This window comes from Antechinus flavipes, chromosome 6 (assembly GCF_016432865.1).
Source record: "Antechinus flavipes isolate AdamAnt ecotype Samford, QLD, Australia chromosome 6, AdamAnt_v2, whole genome shotgun sequence".
Lineage (NCBI taxonomy): Eukaryota > Metazoa > Chordata > Mammalia > Dasyuromorphia > Dasyuridae > Antechinus > Antechinus flavipes.
The window spans coordinates 153382286-153395409 of NC_067403.1; the positions used below are offsets into that span (position 1 = coordinate 153382286).

Below are 13124 nucleotides of genomic sequence, written 5' to 3' on the forward strand. Positions count from 1 at the left end.
AATATATTTGGTCTATTTTCAGTTCAGATGGTGGATAATTATATTGAAGAGCTTGAAAGTGTATGAAGCATTCCTGGCAGAATAATGAATTTGTGTTGAAATTCTGTTTGTTCTTATCTAAAAGTTAATTCATTTTGAACATCATTTTACCTGTCAATTACAGCTGAATATTCCTTTTCATTAAAGTTGTTGATAAAATGAAATATATACCATGTATTTCCTTCTTGATGTAGAGCCTTTCTTATGAATTCTAAAGTGTTTCTTAATTTTTTATTCCCCTTTTTTAATTTCAAAATTGTTCTTTGATCCAGCGGTGTCTCTATTGGGCTTGTATCTCAAAGAGTTCATAAAAAAGGGAAAAGGACCTACATGTGCAAAAATGTTTGTAGCAGTCCTTTGTATAGTGACAGGGAACTGGAAACTGAGTGGATGCCTATCAGTTGGGGAATGGCTGAATAAGTTATAGTATATGAATGTTATGGAATATTATTGTTCTTTAAGAAACAATCATCAAGATTATTTCAGAAAGGCTTAGAGAGAGTTTCATGATCTGATGCTAAGTGAAGTGAGTAGAAATAAGAAAACATTGTATACTGCAACAACAAAATTATATGATGATCACTTTGGTAGATATGATTCTGTTCTACAATGAGCCATATCAGACCACTTCCCATAGACTTGTGATGGAGAGAGCCAACTATATTCAAAAAGAGGAGTGTTGGAACTGAATGTGGATCACAGCATAGTATTTTCACCTTTTTTCCTTGTTATTTGCTTGCTTTTTGTTTTATTTCTCATTTTTTCCCTTTTTGATCTGATTGTTCTTATGCAGCATGATAAATGTTGAAATATGTGTAGAAGATTTGTACATGTTTAACATATATTGGATTACTTGTTGTCTAGGGGAGTTGATGGGGAGAAGGAGGAGAGAAAAATTTGAAAGACAAGATTTTGCAAAGGTGAATGTTGAAATTATCTTTGCATATAATTTGCAAACAAAAAGCTATTTTTTTTAAATAAAGTTTGCATTAGCTATACCCATGATGTAGACCAAGTTCAGCCCAAGCTCTTTGCCAGCAGATATTAATTACTTGATAAATATTAATTAGTTGATTAACAATTTGGGAGGAAACTAAGCCTTTAATGAGAAGTTATAGGGTGCCTTTGCTCATACTTTTTGGTTCATTATACCTCCTTTTCTTATTTTAAACTTAGATACACCCTCCTATCTATCAGAGGAATATAAAAGTATTTGTTATACAACATGAATCAGGTATTGGACAGGTATTTATTTCCTACACATACATATATCTTCACATTCACAGAACACACACAAGGGCAAAGTGACAAAAAGTTGTAACACAGTTAATTGAACAAATAGCAATAATGACTAGTTAAACTTTTGAAAGGTTCATCAGAACATGTGAGAGTTTGTGGTACTCCTTATTAAAAACTGTTAGCTTTCCCCTGGCTCTGTGCTGTTCTTTTGAGACTTGATTCCTCTTTTTGTTGATAGCCATCATCTTTGATGGAGAAAGTTCTCTCTGTTTACAGTCGCTTCTACCTTATGGACCTAGAAATACTGACCTCTTGTATTCACAAGATTGCTTCCAAACCTGGACCTGTCAGTCTAAAGATCAAAGTTCCTTTAGTGAGGTTCAGATAAAAATAAACCCGAAAGAAGCAGTCTGAAACTTAATTTTCAGCCCACATAGGCAAACTATATTCCACTGTGTGCTCCACAGTTTACTATTTGTGTTGAGGGGAAAAGGGCAGCCCTTTCTACCCTTCATGGTAAACTACCTGCTAAAGGGAGAAACCAAAAAACAGTTCATGACAGCCTTAAAAAAAAATCATCTAATTCATTGACTTTTCTCCTCAGTGCCCAATAAAGGGGATTGCCTTCTAAAAAATCTATGAATCAAACATTGCTTACAGGAAACAGGGAACTCAATCATTCGCAAAACATTCAAGTACTGAGCTAGCAAAATAGCTATAGACAAAAACAGAAAGGGAACCTCAGTGTGTTCCTTGATTATAACCAAGCACTGATTGTGGACTTCTTTAAGTTTGCTTAGCTACTTTGATTTCCTCACATAGAGAACCTTCAGAAGGTTATGATGACCTTTAAGGGAAATATCTTGGAGCATGTATTGACATTCTATAACTGTTTTTGGTGGGCTAACCGCATACTGAAGAGAAAGTTTATCAATTGATGTGCACAGTTACTTCAATTGCTTCCTTTTGATGTCATTCCATGTCCAGTGAGAGACAATGAGTTAAGAGGAGAAGCCTTTTCCTCTTTGGGGCTATATGGTTCTTGGTAAATTTGTCTCAGTCCTTGGATTCATTTTTTTCTTTTTTCTGTTCTAAATGCAGAGAATAGAACCTCCATGAGGATACTTTGACATTTTGACACTCCAGGTTGTAGAGCCAGTGTGGTATTGATTCTTCAGGGTGCAAGGAGTAACCTTTGAAATCCAAGGCCAGAAGAAACTGGAAACTGAGTGGATGCCCATCAATTGGAGAATGGTTTAATAAGTTATGATATATGAATGTTATGGGATATTATTATTCTGTAAGAAACTATCAGCAGGATGAATTTCGAGAGATCTGGAGAGACTTATATGAACTGATGCTAAGTGAAATGAACACAACAACAATATTATAGGATGATCAATTCTGATGGATAGGGCTCTCTTCAACAATGAAATGATCAGACCAATTCCGATGATCTTGTGATGAAAAGAGGTATCTAAACCCAGAGAGAAGATACTGAGAACTGAATGTGGTTCACAACATAGTATTTTCACTCTTTTTGTTGTTGTTTATTTGCATTTTATTTTCATTCTCATTTTTCCCTGTTTGATTTGATTCTTCTTGTTCAGTCAGATAATTGTATAAATTTTTATGCATATATTGGATTTAACATAAAAAAAGAAAATAGAGAGTATTGGGAAGAGGTCTTTCTTTCTATTCCCACTGCTCAGCACAGTGTCTGACCCATACTAAATATATTAAAAATGCTAACTGACTGACTGATATATCATAGTTGTTATATTAACATATAACATATCATGTTATCTTCCCTTTCCCCTTTTAGACAGTGACCATTTTTCATCTTTTTATTTTTTGTATCTCCAGCAATTAGCACAGTGGTTGTCCCATAATATATATTTCACAAAGGTTTATTGACTTGCCTTATTTCTTATTTCAGTTAACACTAGGAAACCTTTACAAGAAAAAAAAAAAGGTTTCATTTCTCTTGTGTCTCCTTTAGTCATGATCATGGTCATGATGAATGTCTAATCCCACTTCCATCTCATTTGGAGGAGGGGGATAAAAGGGAGAGGGGACTATCACTACAGTGGCAAAGACTAAAGAACAACTTTGTGAACTAAAATAAATTCAGGTTAGTAATAACTTTTCATACTAGTACAATTTCCCAAACATTTTCCCATCTGTTAAGCATCTGATTCTTGCAATAAGCAAGTAAGGTAACTGGAGTAGGCATTACCCTTTAGTTTTACAAGGAAAAGGCTTAGTGAAATGAAATGACTTTTCCAAGGGGAGGAAAAAAAAAACAAATCTGGTAGAGCTATTCAAATCATTCAAGTCTTTCTATCTCAATTTTATTTACTCATACCATTCTGTCCTCATGAATTCTATCTTGATGCAAATTATTCTTGTCCATCAGGCACAAGGGAAGGTCTAGATTCTCCATGAAGTCTCCCTTAACTATGCTCCAGACTCTCTCCCTCTTGTGAATTTTTCCAGCACCAAGTGAGCTCCATAGATTCTTTTGACATCATTTATTACCTTGTAATATTTCTTGTCTAGCTGGCATGTCTGTTTAATGATTTTTTGTTGTTGTTGTTGCCCCCCTAAAAAAATCCAAGGCCAGTTCAAGCTAAGGCAAGGATTTCTCTCTTATTGTGAAGTATCTGGATCAAAATAGTGGAATCAGTGCAATGAAGAAATTGAGGTAAGTTACGAACATATTCTAAAGTTCTAAAGATCAAAATGATAAAGGAGAGGGTTGGTGAATGAAATATTTGTACTTTATTTTTGTTTTATATATAAAATTAATTACTCCTTTGTAAAAAAAAAAATCAATGGTAAGTACTTACATGAAACTGAGGTCCTAGTAACTGATTTCTAATAATGGTGGAGTTGGGGGCCCAGGAGGAATCATACTCAGTGGTGACTAAAGCCATGGCATGAGAAAAGAATCATTTGTCTCCTAAGGTTACCCCTTGTATATGGCCGAGAGAGAGAGAGAGAGAGCAAGGGGCACAGCATACATGCCACACTACAATCTGTCATCATAAAAACTCGTGATAGAAGCCTACTATCAGTCTTGTATTTCAAGCTAATTTAAAGCATGTCTGCATCTTTACTGCAATTCAATGAGAATTTACTATCCACCTACTATGGGCCAACTACAGAATAAATGCAAAGAGAAAAGAAACATCTGGGTCTTTGCATGATTTTGTCTGAGTGGCTGTGATCATTAGTAATAGTTACCCACTATGACCCACAGACACTTAGGGGTGGAGGGAAGGGAAATACCCTATTCATGAAGCAGAGGAATTCTCTCACCTTTCCCATATTCTTCAACATTAATTAACATACAGCATATTGTTGATTCAGACTTTAATTTCTCAAGCCTCTCTGAAGCAATGATACAATAATGCCATGTTACCCCCCCAAAAAAACAAACAAACAAACAAACAAACCCTCTTATCTCCTTTAGTTACACAATCAACAGATACTCCCCCAACCCGTGGAGATTTCTGGGTTTTAAAAATTAAAAAGAGTGGTTATTAGGAAAAGAAATCCTGATAATATGAGTGATACCCTAGCTCAGGAACTAAATACTATTGAGTTATGTACTGGTGAGATTAACTACAGAGAAGACATGGAGTCATAGGAAAAAATATGCAGTAGCTCCTATGCATAATGAGAGTCCATTATTCAGTTTTCAATATGAACATTTAGACCTCAGAAATATGAAAACACTACAGATCAGAACTTGATATATTGTTTTGTTGATTGTCTAGACTTAAGAAAGTGATGGAGAAAATGTTAATGAGACAGATTAAATTTTAAAAGTATGTCATGCATTCATTTTTTCCTCTAGAGAGCTAGTTATCAAGCATTTACCTGTACAGGTTTGCCTGAATGCCATTTCTTAAACTGTGTGTCTTAAAAGATTATAAATAATGCTTATATTATAATAAAATATATAATAAATAATTAAATAGTGCATCATAGGATTTAAAAGATCAAGAGATGGTTTAGAGCTCTCCAATGTTTTTTCTTTTTCTTTTTTTTTTTTCTTTTTTTTTTTTTTTTTTTTTTTTTTGTATTTCCAGATGAGGATTTAATGAGGACATCAAAGACACTTATTATTCCTTGAGGAAAATGTTCTATTATCATTGATAGCTGCCATTAAATAGAATTTTGCCTTTATTTTAAGATACCATAACACCTTCAATTTCAAAGAGAAATCTCTGAAAGTGAATTGGAGGGCCACATGCCAATATTTTTTTAAAAAATGTTGAGTTTAGAATTCTCTCACTCCCCTCTGTCATTGAGAAGGAAGCAATTGGTAAAATTAAGGTATGTGCAGACATGAAAACATTTCCATATTGTGAAAGAAAACAGAACAACAAGAAAAAGAAAAATTAAAAAAAAAATGTTTTGAGATGGAAAAGGACCCCACCTGTGCAAAAAATGTTTGTAGCAGCTTTATTTTTGTGATGGCAAGAAACTGGAAATTGAATGGATGCATAGTTTCAAATTGCTGTTCAGACTGATTGTTTCAATTCACTTCACTAATAGTGTATTAGTGTCCCAATTTTCCCACATCTCCTCCAACATTTATCAATATTCTTTTCTTTCATGTTAGCCAATCTAATAGGTTTGTGGCAATATCTCAGATTTTTTTGAATTTGCACTTCTCTAATCAATAAATAGTGAGTCATAAAAATGACTATAGTTTTGATTTCTTTTTCTGCAAGCTTCCTATTCATATCATTTTACCCTTTATCAATTGGGTAATGACTTGTATTGTTATAAATTTGACTTGGTTCTCTATATATTTGAGAAATGAGACCTCTATCAGAGATATTTGCTGTAAGATGTTTTCACAGTTATGATTATTGAGTATTTCCTCTCTGTCCTATTTATTATTTTCTTTCTTTCTCTGTCTCTCTCCTCTCTCCTCTCTCCTCCCCCCTCCCCTTATGCCTTATTCCTCCTCCAAACTGTTCTGCTTCTGATAACTACCTCCCCTAGTAATACTTCCTTTCTACCAGTCCCCTCTTTATTCTACCCCTTCCAACTTTCTTGAATGGTAAGATAGATTTTTATACCATTTTAAGTGTGTATGTTATTCCCTCTTTGAACTACTTCCTGTGAAAGTAGTATCCAAATATTGTCTGTTATATCTCCACCCCCACCATTTCTTCTTCCAGTGTAAAAGCTTTTCTTGTACCTCTTTAATGTGACATAATTTCCCCTATTCTACTCTCCCTTACTCCTCCCAGCGCACCCCTCTTTCTGCTCCTTTAATTTTATCTTTTTAGATATCCCATCATGGCAAGTCATACTTGTTTATATATAATCTTTCTCACTGTCCTCATATTGATAGTTTCCCCCCCTCTTTTTTGTTTACATTTTAATTTCCATATTTTCACTCTCTCCCTTACCACTTCCCACTAGAGAAGGTCACAACTTAACACATATTTATAATTATATGTAAAACTATATTAAGCATACTTTTACTTTTTAGTTCTTGCTATGGAGGTGTATAGCATTTTTCTTCATAGGTCCTTTCTAATTGATTTGAGATAATATGATTTTATCATAATCAGAAAAAATATTCACAATTGTTCTTTGAACAATATTGCTGTTACTGTATATAATATTCTCTTTGTTCAGCTCACTTACTTTTCATTATTTCATGCAAGTCTTTTAATATTTTTCTAGAATCAAGTAGCTCATCATTTCTTAGAGCAGTAGTATTCCAAAGCAATCATACACCATAATTTATTTAGCTATTCCTCAACTGATATGCATCCCATCAATTTTCAGCTCTTTTCCATGACAGAGAAAGTTGTTATAAGTATTTTAGAATATGAAAGTTCTTTTGATCAATCACTTCAGGAAATAGATCTCCTAATAGCATTGCAGGGTCAAAGGTATACCCAGTTTTATAAATCTTTAGGCATAATTCCATATTGCTCTCCAAAATGATTGAATCAGTTCACAGTTCCACCAGTGGTGTATTAATGTCCCATTTTCCCACATCCCATTCAACATCTCTCATTTTCATTATAGCTAATTGATAGATATGGGATGATATTTCAAAGTTGTTTTAATTTCCATTTCTCTAGTCAATAACAATGTAGAACATTTTTGTTATAGCTGCACATAGCTTTGATTTTTTCATTAAAAAAAACGCTGCCATATCCTTTCAGCATTTATCAATTGGTTATTGACTAATATTATTATGAATTTAACAAAGTTCTTTATATATTTGAGATATGAGACCTTTATCCAAGAAACTAATCCTTTACCGCTATCCCCTCTCCTCCTCCATTTTTTATTTTCCTTGTAATCTTGGCTACTTTGGCTTTATATATACAAAATCTTGGTAATTTAATATAATCATAATTATGCATTTTATATTTTGCAAGGCTCCCTAGCTCTTGCTTAATTCATTCATTCTTTTATCCATAAGTTTGATAAATAATGTGTTCCATATTTTTCTGTTTTTGTGATATCCCCTATTATTGCTAAGTTAGGTATTCATTTTGACCATATTTTAAAATAGTGTGAGATATTGATCTATACCCAGTTTCTGACAAACAGCTTTCCAATTTTCCAACAATTCTTCCCAATTTATTTTTAACCCAAAAGCTTAAATCTTTATTTTTGTTAAACAAAAATTACTATAATCATTTGCTGTATTAAGTCTACTCTATTCCACTGGTCCTCTTTTATTTCTTAATTAGTACCATATAGTTTTGATAACTACTGACTTATAATATAGTTTAAGATCCATTCAGCTATCCATTTCAGCTTTATGAGTAAGTTCATCCCATTTACATTCAAAGTGATTACATTCAAATGATAAAGTCATTATCACCTGAAAGTGATTCAGGTATCACTAATACCTGAAAGTCTTCATTAATGGAGAATTGGGGTTAGCTGAAAATATCATAGTTAGCAAAGTCAAGCATAATCTTGAATAACAACAAAAATGAATATTCAATGAATGGCCAAACTTTCAGGATTTTGTTGCAAAAAGACCTAAACTTAAGAGAAAATTTGACATGTAATATCCAACAGAAACATAAGGTAAATATCAAAGTCTAATTTCAAGGGACTTTAGGACATACAAATTCTTTATGCTTTATCCTTGAAAATGTAAACTATATATCCAAGATTGTCATTAGTAATTGGCTTATTTGAAAGATTAGGGTAGAGCTATGTATGATGTGATTTTTAAAAGTAAAACCATATGGGAAAAGGTAAAAAGAGTAATTATCTCATACAAATTAAGTGAAAAAGGAAGAATTTATACAAATAAATTAGATAGAGAGCTGACTGTTATCGAACCCTACTTTCATCAGGAATGAGGTAAAAAGTTAACAATACATATATATCTAGAAGAGTATAAACATCTTCTAAATTTAGAAAGAAATGAGGGTAAGGGTATGGGGAGGAAGGAGAGGATAAGAGAAGACTTTTTAGAAGGAACCCTCTTCATAGCAGATCAAGGTTAAAGAGAGAACTATATATCTCTAGAAGCATAAGTCTTCTAAATTTATAAAGAAACAAGAGGGTGAGGGGATAGGATAAAGGGAGGATATAGAAAGGTATTTAGTTTAATGAAAATAGGATAAAGAGGATTGAGTGGGGGGGGAGTATAGATTATAGATGAAGGGGGATAGGTAAAAGGAGGGCAAGGTAGCTGGTACAAATAAAAGATAAACACAAAGATAAAATAAACATCAAGAGCTAAATTTTATTATGTAAAGAAAAAAGCAAAGGTAGAAATCAAGATTTCAGACAAAATTAAAACTAAAATAGTTTTAATCAAAAGAGAAAAACAAGGAAATTATACTATATATCAGCCATATTAAATAATATTGTTTTAAGCTATTTAAAATAACTAGATAGTGTAATGTTGGAATATAGCTGTGTTGTAGAAAATGAGTTGGTGGAGTGAGAAAAATATGGGAAGACTTGGACACATGAAAGAAGATATTATCTACCTTCAGAGAAACAGAAGCATAGGATGGTCTTACAAAAAAAAAAAAGAATATATTTGTATATGTATGTGTATGATTATAGATATTTATATTTTATATGTGTATATGTATACATACATATACATACCTATGTGTGATTGTATACATCTAATTGTGGTTTTCTTGGGTGAGGAAAAGGCGGCGGGGGGGGGGGGGGAGAATAAAGTAAAAAGTGCACAGCAGAGAAAAAAAGAAAATCTACAAGGAAGCAATGAAAAGATGGACAACTCTGAACACAATATGGAGTATTTATAATATAGATTTTTTGAAATGGAACTTTATTGCTTTATATTTTGAATCTTCTACTATGTTCTGTTATTCACATGGAATTTTTTTTCTTTTCTCATTTTCTATTTAAATTTTAAATAAATATGTAAGTAAATAAATAAAGAGAAGAAAGAAAACATGTTGTTCATCACTAGCCATTCATGGTTCTTATACATCTTAATACGTATCCTGCATTGCAATGGTGATGTCAGTAATGTATGCTATATTTGGTTGTGTGTCAGAGGAAAAAAAAATCTCTTAAGCACAATCAGTACATACCAATAAATACCACTGGTATTCAGTATTTTATTTTTCTGAAAAAAAAGTTTCAGTCAAAGGCTTTCATCGTGTGAGAATTTAAGCTGTGTAAACCTAGACTTGAAAACATTGATGTCACATCAGTGAATACAAGCATGCTTTTAACTAACTTATTATTACAATTTAATTTAGAAATGGCATTTAGTATCAATAAATGTTTTTTACAAAGAGAATAGATGCAGCTGATGTTCATGAGACATTATGTTTTTATTTGCTGGGGTCTAAAAAAAGTATGACATATACCAAAAATGGATAAGGGAGATGTTCTATAAAGGGATAAATGAAAATTCTGTTATTGGTACAGAAATATTTGGCATTTATAATGAGTGATTTATCATGGGTAAAAAATGGAACAGACAAATTAATAGCTAAATATTAACAACAGGAAGAAATTGGTGTAAAATTTGATTAAAAGAATGGAATCAATTGGAAAAAAAATTCTTGGCTGGAATATAGATCTGAAGAAATGGACAGAAAATATTCTAAAATGAGATTGAAAAATCTTCACTTAGAAAAGATTTGAAAGTCTTATAAGCAAAAGTGATAGAATTTGAAGACAGGCTTCAAAGAAGACATCTGAATCATTATATATCACCACCTCCATAAGTTTTTAAAAGAAGTAGTGTATATACCATTTATGAGAAGTTATTAAATGAATTTCCCAGAAGTGGCAAGATCAAGGCATAGATGGGCAAGAGATAAAATGTAGCAGATACACTCTAAAAGGAATTTCAGATTTAGTTCATGCAAATACATTGGTACAAAATTTTAGAACTTTATTTATAAGGAAAAATGATACAAGTGGCCAGACCTTATAATGCCAAGGATTATTCATCCACCATGAGAAAACACAGAAAAATCTAGAGTGTGATTTGCACAAAATTAAGGCACTTTATTAGATTGCATTTGCAGAATTTTCTACCCAAGAAAACTAGTAATAATATTCAAAGGTAAATACATTTTTATTCTCCATGACATTTCTCAGAGGGGAAAAAAAAAACCTTTTGGGAGCTTTTAATAACCCAGGAATACAAGTAGTAGTAGTATACTTAGTCCTTTAAGGTTTGCAAAATGCTTTAGCAACTCTTGAAAGCAAGTATTATTACCATTATGACCATTTTACAAATGAAGAAACTGAGGTAGATTAAAGTTAAGTTTAGGATCACATAGCTAGTATCTGAGGCAAAATTTGAACCCAGTTATTCTTGACTTCAGATCCAACACTGTGCTACCTAGCTACTTCTGACTAATTTTTAAAGAAACTGTCCTAATTTGGTATCATTTGATGTGAAAATCAGTAGTGAACATTAGGTCAAACTGAATCAACAAACTATCAGAGAGGGATTCCAAATAAAAATATATAATCCCAGTAAAAACAATGGGGCATAGGGACTGGGAGTAGGAGAGTCATAATATGAAATTATCTCAAGGGACAGGGTGATCTGATTGGATGGAAAATTTCTTTTATTTAAGCTAATCAAAAATCCAGAAGTAGGATGAGAATCTACCCTAATATTGTAAGATAGGTATATAAAGATGAGACCAGGAGTACAACATTAATTAAAACAACTGTGAACTGGGGAGATCTTTAATTCTCTTTAAAGAATAGTAGGTAAAGAATGGGAAGGAGAATTTAAATGATAGAAATGTTGGTTCATATGGGAATCTCTGGGCAGGTAGGAGGAACAATGGATAGAATGTCGCCCCTAGAGTCAGAAGGACCAAAGTACAAATTTGGCCTCTAACATTTACTAGCAATGTATCCCTAGGCAAATCACTTAACCCTATTTATTTCAGTTTCCTCATCTGTAAAATGAGTTAGGGAAGAAAATGTCAACATTTACAAAGAAAACCTCACACAAAGAGTTGGACATGGTTAATTAACTAAACAATTTCACTGGAAATCTCCATGCAATCTAAGATATTGAATAAATGCTGGTAGCATCACATTCTAATGAAAAACTAAAATTTACAAATCTAGGTGGCTAAGTTAGAAGAAATCAATAAATTAACAAAAAATGATTTATACACTTATTAGATAATTATGCATATATGTATAATTATATAAGAAGAACAGTTAAGAGAGAAGATGGATACTCAAATGCTTTGATTTTGAGCAACATGAATATTGGAAAAAGTAGTAGTGAGCTAAAAGGGGATAGGAGGATAACTTCAGAAACATTTCTACTGTCCCTAGGAAAAGTAAGTAGGAGGAGAAGAAAGGATATATTTTTAAATTAATGAGCTAATTGAACCAACAAGAATTTTGGGTTTATACTGTATGTTGGTATGTTAAGCTTCCTGTGTTTATAGGGAAAAAAAGAAGAAAAAGGTAGATAGGGGAAAATATGGACACTTAAAATATTCCAGAAGTAGAAAATATAATTAGTGTTGTGGGAATTGATGTTGAGTTAGTGTGTGTGTGTGTCTATAAAAACCGGGACTCAAGTTATGTCTAGTATTGTAAACATCCATTAGAGTTTCTTTGTGTGCATATAGGATTGAAATGTAAATTGGGCTAGTCGGCTGAAAGGAAAAAAAGAAATGTCTTGAGCTCTATGTGAATTACCAAACACCAAAATTTGAAGAGTGCAAAATTCACACTGTTCATATAGTACTTAGGCTTTTAACCATACTAAAGTCCCTTTAAATAAACTGGTCTGACTTGTAAAGGAAACATACCAGAAATGTGATTAGGGCATCCAATAAAATACAATCAGAGATGGATAGTTTTCCTAGTCAATAACTGAAAATCTTTAGGAGACTCAAATATATTCCAGATAAAGTTTCTATGATATAACATTCTCTTTGGTCAAGTCACGATAGGTTAGCTACTATTCTTAGTATTCTGGCTCAACACTGTGAGGTCGGCATGCCACAAATTTGCTTCCTCTTTTTTCCCCTTTGAGACAATTGGGTTTAAGTGACTTGTCCAGGATCACACAGCTAGGAAGTATTAAGTGTCTGAGGCCAGATTTGAACTCAGATCCTCCTGATTTCAGGGCTAGTGCTCTATCCACTGTACCACCTAGCTGCCCCTGTTTCCTATTATTATAAATTATCTAGTATTCACAATTACCACTTAACAAAATTTTTTTAAGTAAGATGGCATAGTAAAAATATATATAATAAAAAATTTTCTTCATAAATCTTGAGTGTGCTATCTTACAAACATTATCCATGAAAAAAGTAGACTCAAATTTAAAGTGACAT

The 13124-nt window shown here is 32.6% G+C and overlaps 1 long non-coding RNA gene across 6 annotated transcripts in view; it reads left to right on the top strand.

The window, feature by feature from the left end:
• Positions 1–13124, top strand: part of LOC127540920 (uncharacterized) — a 99997-nt gene that overhangs the window by 11645 nt on the left and 75228 nt on the right. For 3 of the 6 annotated variants that reach the window (XR_007948313.1, XR_007948311.1, XR_007948314.1), the window contains exons 2-5: positions 2380–2751; positions 3281–3412; positions 3698–3783; positions 3900–3985. This is a non-coding gene — a long non-coding RNA (uncharacterized LOC127540920). Of the gene's footprint in view, positions 1–2379; positions 2752–3280; positions 3413–3697; positions 3784–3899; positions 3986–4248; positions 4472–5378; positions 10085–13124 lie in introns of those variants that run through there. The other 3 variants (XR_007948312.1, XR_007948309.1, XR_007948310.1) reach the window with 2 other exon arrangements.